This window comes from Myotis yumanensis, unplaced genomic scaffold (assembly GCF_028538775.1).
Source record: "Myotis yumanensis isolate MYYU_CA2020_CCGP unplaced genomic scaffold, mMyoYum1.0.hap1 SCAF_20, whole genome shotgun sequence".
Classification (NCBI taxonomy): Eukaryota; Metazoa; Chordata; class Mammalia; order Chiroptera; family Vespertilionidae; genus Myotis; species Myotis yumanensis.
Window position 1 is genome coordinate 17,092,030 of NW_027223771.1, and position 11,508 is coordinate 17,103,537.

At 44.8% G+C, this 11,508-nt stretch overlaps 1 protein-coding gene across 1 annotated transcript in view; it reads right to left on the minus strand.

The window, feature by feature from the left end:
- The window catches only part of LOC138998300 (zinc finger protein 551-like), a 294,368-nt gene that overhangs the window by 247,724 nt on the left and 35,136 nt on the right, over positions 1-11,508 (minus strand). The gene's annotated exons all lie outside the window — the stretch shown is intronic.

Consider the following 11,508-nt stretch of genomic DNA (forward strand, 5'->3'; position numbering starts at 1 on the left):
AAATGCTCGTGCCCAGCTGGTGTGGCTCAGTGTTTGAGTGTAGACCCATGAACCTAGAGGTCACAGTTGATGACAGGTCAGGGCACATGCCAGGTTTGTGGGCTCCATATTCAGTAAGGAATGTGCAGGAGGCAGCCATTGGATGATTCTCGCTCATCAATGATGTTTCTCTCTCCCTCTTCCTGCCTCTCTCAATACAAACATAATTTTTAAAAATTGCTTGTAACTAAACTAAAAACATGTATTCCAAATATTTTCAAAATAAGGTTACTTGAGCTATACCTTGTTTCTCGCTTCAATATCTGCCTGGTGCGAAAGCAGCCTTTCCACTATAGCTATACTGTCACCACGGACAGCATGGTGGAGAGCAGTGTCGCCTTCAATGTCCACTATATTTGGATCGACACCATGGTCTAGCAGCACATTTGCACAGAACGTTCTCCGGTGTTGTAGGGCCTGTCAGTATTATGCCAAGAAATAGATGATTAAGTTCTAGGAATCAAAGTAAACATTCCACAAGTTTCACCAATGACTTTTAGTTCAATGAGATGAATTGATTTTTATTCTAAGTAATTGAATCAAACCCATCTCATTCTTTCACCAATGACTTATAGTCAATGAGGTAAATCCATTTTTATTCTAAGGAGTTACATCAACCCCATCTCGTGCTGACATAGTTGGTGAGTGCATACCTGCATCAGAGCTGTCTGATTCTCAGCGTCACAGAGGTTCAATTCGCATCCTTTCCTTATTAGGTATTTCACGATCCTTGAATGGCCATAGGCACAGGCCACATGGAGAGCAGTCCTATGGATGTCAGAGGGCTCTTTAGGAACTTAAAGGGCACTGTCTCAAAACACACATTATCCATGTCATTGTAAACATGTGTCCCTTATGACTTCAAAACCAATAGTTCTTTTTCTTCTGCAAACAGTGCAGTCGATATGAGTTCTTGTTACTCAGCACATTAATGAAGGAGCAGCCTATTTGAGCAGAGAGAAGATGACCTGGGAATTCAGTTTCCATGTGGGTCAGATCGTATTTTAACTGCCACTTATTAGTTATCACCTGGCCTTTCTGTGCCACAATTCCCTCATCAACAAAATGGAGATAAAAAGAGTAATTATTTCCCAGGACATCACTGTTTGCTTAAATGAGAATCTATGCAAAGTGTTTACTACAGTTCCTAGCACACACACACAAAAACGGCTCAATAATTGTTAATGTTAGTGTCATTCTTACTACCACTTTATAAAGGCATTTCAATTAAATAAAATGACCTCATTCTACCTACTCTGCAGACCTGTTTTAAGGATCAGGAAGAACACAGTATTTCAATGATTCTAAAATGCTTACCTTCTCACACTTTAACATCTCTGACATTGGAATCCAACTTCTAATTCAGAACGTGTTACAACTATTATTGGCAGCATTTTAAAAAGTTTATTGATGCATAAAATACTGGCATCATGCCATCCATGGTGCCTTACATTAAGTGACATGACGATGAATACAACAGAGCTCTTGCTGTTCTAATCAATGGTTGGTATTTACATAAATTTTAGTTCTTAAAAGCCTTAAGTATTCATTGACTACTTAAAAAAGCAAAACAAGAATTTTTTAAAGTAATTCATACTTTGATTTTCAAGAAAACAGAAACCAAAGGAAATGCAGGATTCAAATAAATAGGATGACTCATTTTGTCCAATATTTAGATGTACCTGGTATAGATTGTCTGGAAAACAGATGTTCTCAATGATCAATATTATTTAATACTATTACACTTTTCAAAAGGGCAGGTAATGGTTACCCTTTACAATTTCCTACCTTCAGAAACACTTTTGTTTTTTGTGTGTTTTTTATCTTTAAATTCTATATTAGTTAAGGAATTATAAATGTGTCATCATCCCCCCCGCAACCCCACACTGTTGAAAGCAGGGAGAAAAAAGCTTCAACTGTGATTAAATCCTAATACTTCCATTTTTAATATCTCATTTTGCTCATATTGGCCAACATGAACCTTTTAAGAATACAAAAGGGTCTGGGAGATAGACTGAAAGGGTCCTGAGTACACTATGTCTGCTACATAATAGATATTCAGGTTATGTTTCATGTGCAAATGGATTGAAAGAATGAATAAACAGTGGGAGAGTTCAATATTTTTAAAGAAAACTTTTATAAGTTAAAATGATACTTCTGGAATAGTAATAATCACTTCTATTTTCTATTTTTTAAAGAAATAATCCAGCCGAAACCGGTTTGGCTCAGTGGATAGAGCGTCGGCCTGAGGACTGAAAGGTCCCAGGTTCGATTCCGGTCAAGGGCATGTACCTGGGTTGCGGGCACATCCCCAGTAGGGGATGTGCAGGAGGCAGCTGGTCGATGTTTCTCTCTCATCAATGTTTCTAGCTCTCTATCTCTCTCTCCCTTCCTCTCTGTAAAAAATCAATAAAATATATTTAAAAAAAAAAAGAAAAGAAATAATCCAGTTGAAGACAGACAAATATTACATTATCTCACTTATATGTGGAATCTAATGAACAAAATAAACTGATGAACAAAAAATGTCCAGAAGTCTGGATGCATGGAACAGAATAACAGATCTCAGGGTGGGGATGGGGGAACAGGAAGAGATTAGCCAAACAACACATGTACATGTATGCATAACCCATGGACACAGACAATAGTTTGGGGAAGGCCTGTGGTGGGGTGGAGGCTGGGTTGAGGGGGGACAAAAATGGAAAAAAATAGGAGACATCTGTCATCCTGTCAAAAACAAGACAAAAATAAAAAAGTTTTAACGATAAATTATTTTTAATTCATTCTAGAGAAAGAGGGAGGGAGCAGGGGAGAGTGTGAGAGAAAAAAACATCAATGTGAGGGAGAAGCATCGATCAGTCCCTTCCCATAGGTACCCTGACCAGGGATGGAACCCACAACCTAGGTATGTGTCCTGACCTGGAATGAAACCATGCCCTGTCAGTGTAGAGGAGGGGTACCAGACAACACTCCAACCAACTGAGTTATACTGGGCGCTTTTTTTGATTTTTATAAGCACACAGCTAAAATGATTACTCTATAATCATTTGCATATTATAGGTAATAAATACATATATAAAATAAAACACATATGTGTGCAATTAGATATAAGCATACACTCTACAGGCACAGATAAAAAGCATCACAAGTGCCCATGTCAGATGAGTAAAGATGTAGTACATTTGCACAATGGAATACTATGATGCTATAAAAAAAGAAGGAACTCTCATATACTTTGCGACAGCATGGGTGGACCTGGAGATGATTATGCTGTTCAAAATAAGCCAATCAGAGAAAGACAAATACCATATGATCTCATTTACATGTGGAACAAAATAAATTAACAAACAAAATAGGGCCAGAGGCATGGAGATAGGGAACAGACTGACAGACCTCAGTGGGAGGGGGTTGGGGGGACTCAAAGAGATTAGCCAAAGAACATATGTGCATATTTGCACAGCCCATGGACACAAACAACTGTGAAGTGAAGGCCGAAAGGGGCTGGGTGGAAAGGCACTAAGAGGGGGGAGGGTGATGGGGGACATCTGTAACAGTATCAACAATCAAAAGAAACTTAAAAAAAGATTCCCTTTACTTCTGAAGATACCAATCCTCAAAAATCTTTCAAACATAAGTCCAAAAAACAGGAAGTAAGCAACCAATTTTATCTGTGCAGGATTCATATTATTGCTCTTCCCCAGGATTATTTCACTCATAATAATTCTTATTAGAATTTCTGTACAGGATCCTTGCAGATATCAGATTTTTTGAAATGTTCATTTTTAATTCAAATACTCAGAAATAAATTTTATCACATTTTGCATTTATTTTTGGCTATGGTCATAGTCTGTTTTTGTGTTTGTGTAACCAAACTGACCTTTTTCTTCTTATTATATTGCTATTTTAAGCAGTGCTGAATCAAACAAACTATGTAAATTGTCTATTTCATAGAGATATTTTACTGTAAATAGAATTGATGGGTATAGGAAATATAATTATGTTTTTAAATGTGGTACTCAGCACCAAATTGCCTATGGCCAAAGTCAGAAGCAACTTAAACTTTAAGCAGCAATATAAGGATAATCACTGGTCATCTTCACAAACCTTGTGGATGGAAAATATTATTTTCCTCTTTTCACTTAAATTCCTTTTGCTACCAAGGACACTAAATATTTTTTACCTTTGTCATTGGTCACCTGTACATATGCCAAAAGTACTTTGTCCACTTTCAAATTAGTTTTCCCTTGCCAATTTCAAAAAAACTTCTCTGTAAAGTGCGGACTTTTTTTTCTCTGATACACATACATTGCAAATATTTTGCTAGAATTTCTTCTTTTACCCTACTAATATTATTTTCTGACACACAGAGGGTTTGCATTTTTTATATTGCTCAGTCAACTTCCAGAAATCTTGCTTTTGAAGGGTTTATAATCATTTAAAAAGTATAAATAGCCCTGGCTGGTTTGGCTCAGTGGACGGGGCATCAGCCTGGGTACTGAAGGGTCCCGGGTTCAATTTCAGTCAAGGGCACATGCACGGGTTGCAGTCTCAATCCCTAGTGGCGGGGGGGGGGGGGGTGCATGAGGCAGCCAATTAATGGTTCTCTCTCATCATTGATGTTTCTATCTCTCACTCTCTCTCTTCCTCTCTGAAATCAATAAGTAAAATTTTTTAAAAGTATAAGTAGGCATTTGTGTTTTCTCCTAGTACTTTTCTCATTTTGTATACCTAATTTTTTAATCTGGTATTTGGAGGTGATAAAAATCTAGCTAGTTTCCTCCAAATACTCAACAGATATTTCTCCACCATTTGTCACTGACCTTTTCCTCCAAACATGAAATGTGACCAGCATCGAGTTCTAAGTCTTACATATATTTGGATGTTTGGGCATTTTCCATTCTGTTCCAATCATTTATCAGTCTTTTCAGCTATAAGTAAACAACTGCTTTGTGGAAATCTATAGCACATGCTGATATCTAAAATGATAAACCTGTGCCTACTATACAAAAATTTTCTTAATCTCATCACAATGATAAATGATAACATGTAACTTGAAAATTTTAACCCATATCTATTTGCTTGTAAAATTGATCAACATAGCACACATTTTGAGAAACTGAAACTTCCTCAACAGGACCACAGCCATCTTCCCACTTCAAATTCCTTCTGAGGTCCCTCAATAAAGAACATAGGTGAGCCCTGATGTAGCTTGGTAGGTGCGCTTCGACCTCTGAACCAGGAGGTGACACTTTGATTCAGGACAGGGCACAGGTCTGAGTGGTGGGCTCAATCCCCAGTGTGGGGCATGAAGGAGGCAGCTGATGAAACATTCTCAACATCGATGTTTCTATCTCTCTCCCTTCCTCTCTGAAATCAATAAAACATTTTAATAAAAACATAGGCATACATTGATATAAAGTGGTTATTGGATTTTATCCAAAGAACTTTTAACTTAGAGGTTGATCTATTTGGGGAATTATCTCTCTCATTATTCACTTTTCTATACGATGCAACATTATGGTATAAAATGTGTACATCAAATATAAAGTGCTATATATGCTCAATTTTGCTTCAATTATTGATATGTAGTTAAATCACTTAAAAGTTGCCAGTAAAGTGTTCTGTAAGAGGAATTATGACTGCGTCTTTATGTTTTTGTTTTTGCTGCTCATGAAGTTGGTCTGAGCGCCCGGTCCCAGGTCAAGTGTCCACCAGGGAGGTGCTGCGGGGCCCCAGAGCGGAAGTCAGCCCTGCGCCCTGGCTGACAGGAGGGCTGATCTCCAGCTGCTGAGCCCAGGCAAGGGTGTGCCTCTCCCAGGCCCACCCACCTCCTCCCAGTGGACCCCGGGCCCCCAGCCTTGCAGTCCCTATTACCTGGCATTCTTGTCTCTTTCATTCACATCACTTATCCCCAAAGAGAGGATTAGCTGCAATCTCAACCGGTTGTTATCTCTGGCAGCTCTGTGGATCCCGTGCAGACTTTTGTCTAGAAAGCAGGGATCTCTGAATTCCCTTCCACTGGACCCGTGGGTGGTAGTGCAGATCTCGGCCCCGCTGGTAGGAGTGACCGCCATTCCACCGGTAGAGGAGTCCACGACGCCACTGGTAGGGGAGACCTTGGCCCCCCTGATAATGGTCTTCTTGCCCCCCTTGGTAGGGGAGTCCACGACGCCACTGGTAGGGGAGACCTTGGTCCCACAGACAGGGGGGGGTTTATCCCCCTTTGTAGGGGAAACTTTGCCCCCCCTGATAGGGGGTTTCTTGCCCCCCTTGGTAGGGGAGTCCACGACGCCACTGGTAGGGGAGACCTTGGTCCCACAGACAGGGGGGGGTTTATCCCCCTTTGTAGGGGAAACTTTGCCCCCCCTGATAGGGGGTTTCTTGCCCCCCTTGGTAGGGGAGTCCACGACGCCACTGGTAGGGGAGACCTTGGTCCCACAGACAGGGGGGGGTTTATCCCCCTTTGTAGGGGAAACTTTGCCCCCCCTGATAGGGGGTTTCTTGCCCCCCTTGGTAGGGGAGTCCACGACGCCACTGGTAGGGGAGACCTTGGTCCCACAGACAGGGGGGGGTTTATCCCCCTTTGTAGGGGAAACTTTGCCCCCCCTGATAGGGGGTTTCTTGCCCCCCTTGGTAGGGGAGTCCATTACCCCACTGGTAGGGGAGACCTTCGTCCCACAGACAGGGAGGGTTTTATCCTCTTTTGTAGGGGAAACTTTGCCCCCCCTGATAGGGGGTTTCTTGCCCCCCTTAGTAGGGGAGTCCATGACCTGACTGGTAGGGGAGAACTTCGCTTCCACGCTGGCATTCTTCAGAAAAGAAAACACTTTCTTCATCATGGAGAGTCTAGGCTTCAGAGAAGCCTCACCTTCCCTTCACTTTTCTTGCCTCCTGAAGCCAAAACTAACTCTCTAGCCAACCACCACCTGCCACAGCATTCCAGCAGGGCAGTTTGGCAGTTTGGCAGTTTGGCAGTTGGGCAGTTGAGCATCTCCCAGCTCAGAATCATAGTAACCAAGCAACAGCCTCTGACATAACTGCCCATGTGCACAGAGCCTTGTGGTCAAGGGCAGCAAGAGCCCATGTGCAAAAAAGCCCAAGCCTCTCAAATCTCCGGAACTGCCTGTGGGCAGGTGTGGGTTCTGTTCAAACTCCCTGGAAGTTGGCCAAGTGTTTCCAGACGCTTGCAAATGTTACTCACCCCAGTGAAAAGGCAGTCTTTGCCTAAGACCAGGGCTAGGGTGGTGTGGAACTTCAGGATGCCCCAGAAAACTCCCCTTAACAAATCTCTAAATCTCCTTGTGACTCAGTTTATTTCTCTTCCTCATCCCTCCGTGCCCCAGCCAAGCTCCAGGGAATGTACCTGATGCAAGAACAGATGGATGTTTTCATGGCTTCAGAGATTGTGGCAATATGTGTCTGTAAGTGCAAATGTGTGGGAAACCAGTTCCTGTTCTCCAGATGAAAGAAAACCTCTTTCCACATGCCTCTTAATCCCCCTGTGGCCCACCTCTTACACTTACGTTTCCTTTCCCCCAAATAAATATTTAACCAATCATTTCGGAGCATGGTGTTAATTTTAAGAACTTTTTGTTAAAAAAGGGCAATTCACCTGTCACAAACCACCTTTTCTCGCCTAGTTTAAAATGTCACTTTACTGTGCATTGGATTCTCAAGTTATGTTTTTAGTTTTGGGGTTTTCTGTTCTCATCCATCAAAGGGTCTGCTTCTTTTTTTCCATCCGTGATACCGCTGTAATAAACCCAGTTACAAACAAGGGGAGGGGAGCAAAGGGAAGGCCAAATTTCCTAGGCATGTCTTTTGTGCAGCTTTGCCAGAAAACGGCAATTTAACACTCCCCAGGGCTATTCCCCTCAGAGGGCACGGGGAGGAATCTGGCCCGGGGAAGAGTAGATGCATGCCCAGTCAAGTCTCCATGAAATAGGGAAGGTACTTGACTGTCAGTAACACCTGGGAACAGGTCATTCATTACAATAGGTGTGGCCACTGCAAGTGTGAGAAGATGTGAGACACTTACCTCCTAAACAAAGGAGTTCTCTTCTTGCTAGGCCCACGCTCCTGGCCTGCGGGACTCTCGTGCTCCTGCTTTTGCCCACAGAGCCCAAGGCCGTGTGGAGCCCACACACAGTGGACTAATGGACTGCAACTAAGCTGATGTCATGCAGGACCCAGCTCCTCCAGGGGAAGGAAACTCTGGACACTGGCTCTGCTTCAAGCCCTGCTGAGTCCCCAGCTGCACATTTTCCAGGTCTGGATTAAGGGATACGGGACTTGGCAAACCCAGGGCTGTCAATCACTCCTCCCCCAGTGTGAGTCTCAGACATGTGTTGTTCTCCAGATATTGTAAGGACCGACTTCAAGCACCCAGTTGGGAAGGGGATACCCACTTCCACTGATAACACTCTGTGGGGACTTTAGGTCTCTGAGTGTGTAAGGGCTGCCAGGCACCTCCCCTGAGCTTGTCAGGTTTAGTATGTGGTCACTTTTTTGTTCACACTTGACCTGTTAAGTCTTTGTTTATTGTCTACTTTCTCCCAACTAGAATATGCCATCCGTGAGAAAACTAATCATTTTCTTCACTATTTATCTGCACTCTGAACTCCTGTTGTACCATCTTTCTGCATGAAGTCAAGAACTCAAACGCTATAGGCCCAGCTGAGGCAGACCAGCTCCAGGCTGGTTCCTGTTCCCTGAAAGTTATGCCTGGGACATCCTGTATGAAGACAGAACAAGACATGATTTTGCTTACAAGAGTTGGAAGAAAACGTGATGGCCCACAATCACTTTGTTGTTGTTGAGGCAAATCAACACTATTCATTTTTCAAATGTCTTTATTGATTTCTTAGAGAGAAAGGGAGAGGAAGAAACATCAATGATGAGAGAGAATCATTGACCAGCTGCCTCCAGCATTCCCCCACTGGGATGGAGCCTCCAACCTGGGTATGTGCCTTGACCTGGAATCAAACCAGCAATATGTTGGTTATTGGGTACATGCCCAACCACTGAACCCCACTAGCTGTACACACTATTACTTTTTCTAGAGGCCCAGTGTACGAATTCATGCACAGGTAGGGCCTGGCCAGCCTGGCCTCAATCAGGGCAGATCAGGGCTGGGCCTGTCAGGAGGAGGAGAAGGTGGGAGGTTGCTGACCAGCCCGCCTGTATCCTGGCCTGATCAGGGCCCCTGATCCAGGCTGGGCCAGCTGGGGGAAAGGGCTGCGGGTGGTTGGCTGGCGGACCCCACCCCCAATTGGGCTGGGGAGGGGGGCATTTAGGGGTGGGGCAGGCCATGGGGAGGGGCTGTGGCCTGTGGGCTGGCCAGCACCACCCCCAAATGGAGTTGATGGCGGGTGCCTATCTGGGACCAGTGGCCTGTGAGAGGGGCCATGAGTGGTTGGCCAGCAGTCCCTGCCCTCTATTGTGGTGGTGGGGGCAATCAGGGGTGGGCTGGCAGGAGGATGGGCTGTGAGCCGATGAGGGTGGTGGGGGCCCATCAGGGGTGTGGACAGCCAGGGGGAGCTGACTGCAGAAGGTTGGTGGCCAACCCTGCCCCCTCTTTGAGATGGGGTGGCGATCAGGGCTAAGGCTGGACAGGGCGAGGAGCTGCAGGAGGTTGGCCACCCAGCCCCATCCCCTAGTGGGTTGGGGAGGGTGCTATCAGGGGAAGGCTGGCCATGGGGAGGGGCTGCAGGCCTATCGTGATGGGGCAGGCTGATCAGGGGCACATATGGCCAGGGGGAGGAGAGCGGGAATTTGGCCAGCACACCCTGGTCTTAATCGGGGTGGGAGAGTCTGATCAGGGTGGGCCCGCAGGAGGAGGGGCCACAAGTTTGGCCATCTGCCCCACCCGCTGATCGGGATGGTTAGCTGGCCACAGTGGGCTTCATAGTGACCAGTTGTTAGATCGTTATGGCCTTTATGGTAGCTGCCTTTTTATACATATAGACTAGTGGTTTGGCACAAAAAATACATGCACATTAAAAGGGAATTAATTAGAGGAAATATTTTAATATTGCTATTTTCCCTTTATAATAGAAGTGTCAGAGATAAAAGAAAATCAGTAAAATGTATATGAAAATCTCCCTCCTGTCAGAGTGGTGGCATGCCCTGGGACCCATAATCAAATCCCTGTCCACCTGTGCGTGTCTCAAAATCGTGAGAGACCCAGAACCAGCCGGCCCCACCCCTGTCAAGCCCCACAGGGCAGGGGGTGTGGCCTCAGGTCCTCCAGCCTGACCTCAGGTCCCCTGGTGAGAGAGGTGGGAGGCGGGGACTCAGGTCCCCCAACAAGCCCCACCAGGGTGTGGGGTGCGGACTCAGGTCCCCAGGCTCAGCCTCAGGACCACATGGCTTCAGGTCCCTCGGCCCCTGCTCTGGGGATGGGGACACGGCCTCATGTCCCACGGCCCAGCTTCCGGTCCCACAGCCCCAGCGCGAGGGCACAAGGCTGCGAGGGTGTGATGACCATTTGCATATTAGCTCTTTATTATGTAGGATTGCTGACCCTATTACAGATGTTCCCAATTTCCCCCATACTCCTCCCCACTTTTCTCCCTCTACCCTGCCCCAGTGCTTCTAATCCCTTGCCACATTATAGTCTATGTCCATGGCCTATGCATATATGTACATACTGTGTTTAAAATATTTTTGTTGATTTTAAAGTGGAAGGGAGAGGGAGAGATAATAACATCAATGATGAGAGAGAATTGCTGATTAGTTGCCTCATGCATGACTCCACACCCTCACTGGGAATTGAGCCTGCAACCCATGTATGCGCCCTGAACAGGAAAATAACCAGTATCACATGACATCATCATTTGTGGAATATAATGAACAGCATAAATTGATGAACAAAAATAGATTCAGAAAGCATCAAACAGACTGTCCAACTTCAGCGGGAATTCAAGGGATGGAGGGGGTTAAGGAATCAACCGAAGGATTTATATGCATTCATATAAGCATAACCAATGGACACAGACACTATGGGGGATAAGGGCATGTGCTGAGGTGTGAGGGTGGCTGGGCAGAGCTCAATGGGACAAAAAGGAGTTATATGCCATCCTATATGTAATACTTTAAACAATAAATAATTTTAAAAATAAAAATAAAATACAAAGAACCATGACCTCCTGGTTCGTATGTCGAGGCTCAACCACTGAGCTACACCAGCTGGACAACATTATTTTATTTGTTTTTTTAATATTTCTATTGATTTCAAAGAGGAAGGGAGGGGGAGAGAGAGATATAAACATCAGTGATGAGAGAGAATCATTGATTGGCTGCCTCCTGCACGGCCCCCACTGGGGATCAAGCCTGAAACCCGGGCACATGCCTTGACCGGGAATCAAACCGACGACCTCCTGGTTCCTAGGTCGAAGCTCTACTGCTGAGCCACATCTGGCTCGGCTAGACTACATTATTTTAAAATTTATGAAAATATATATAGTT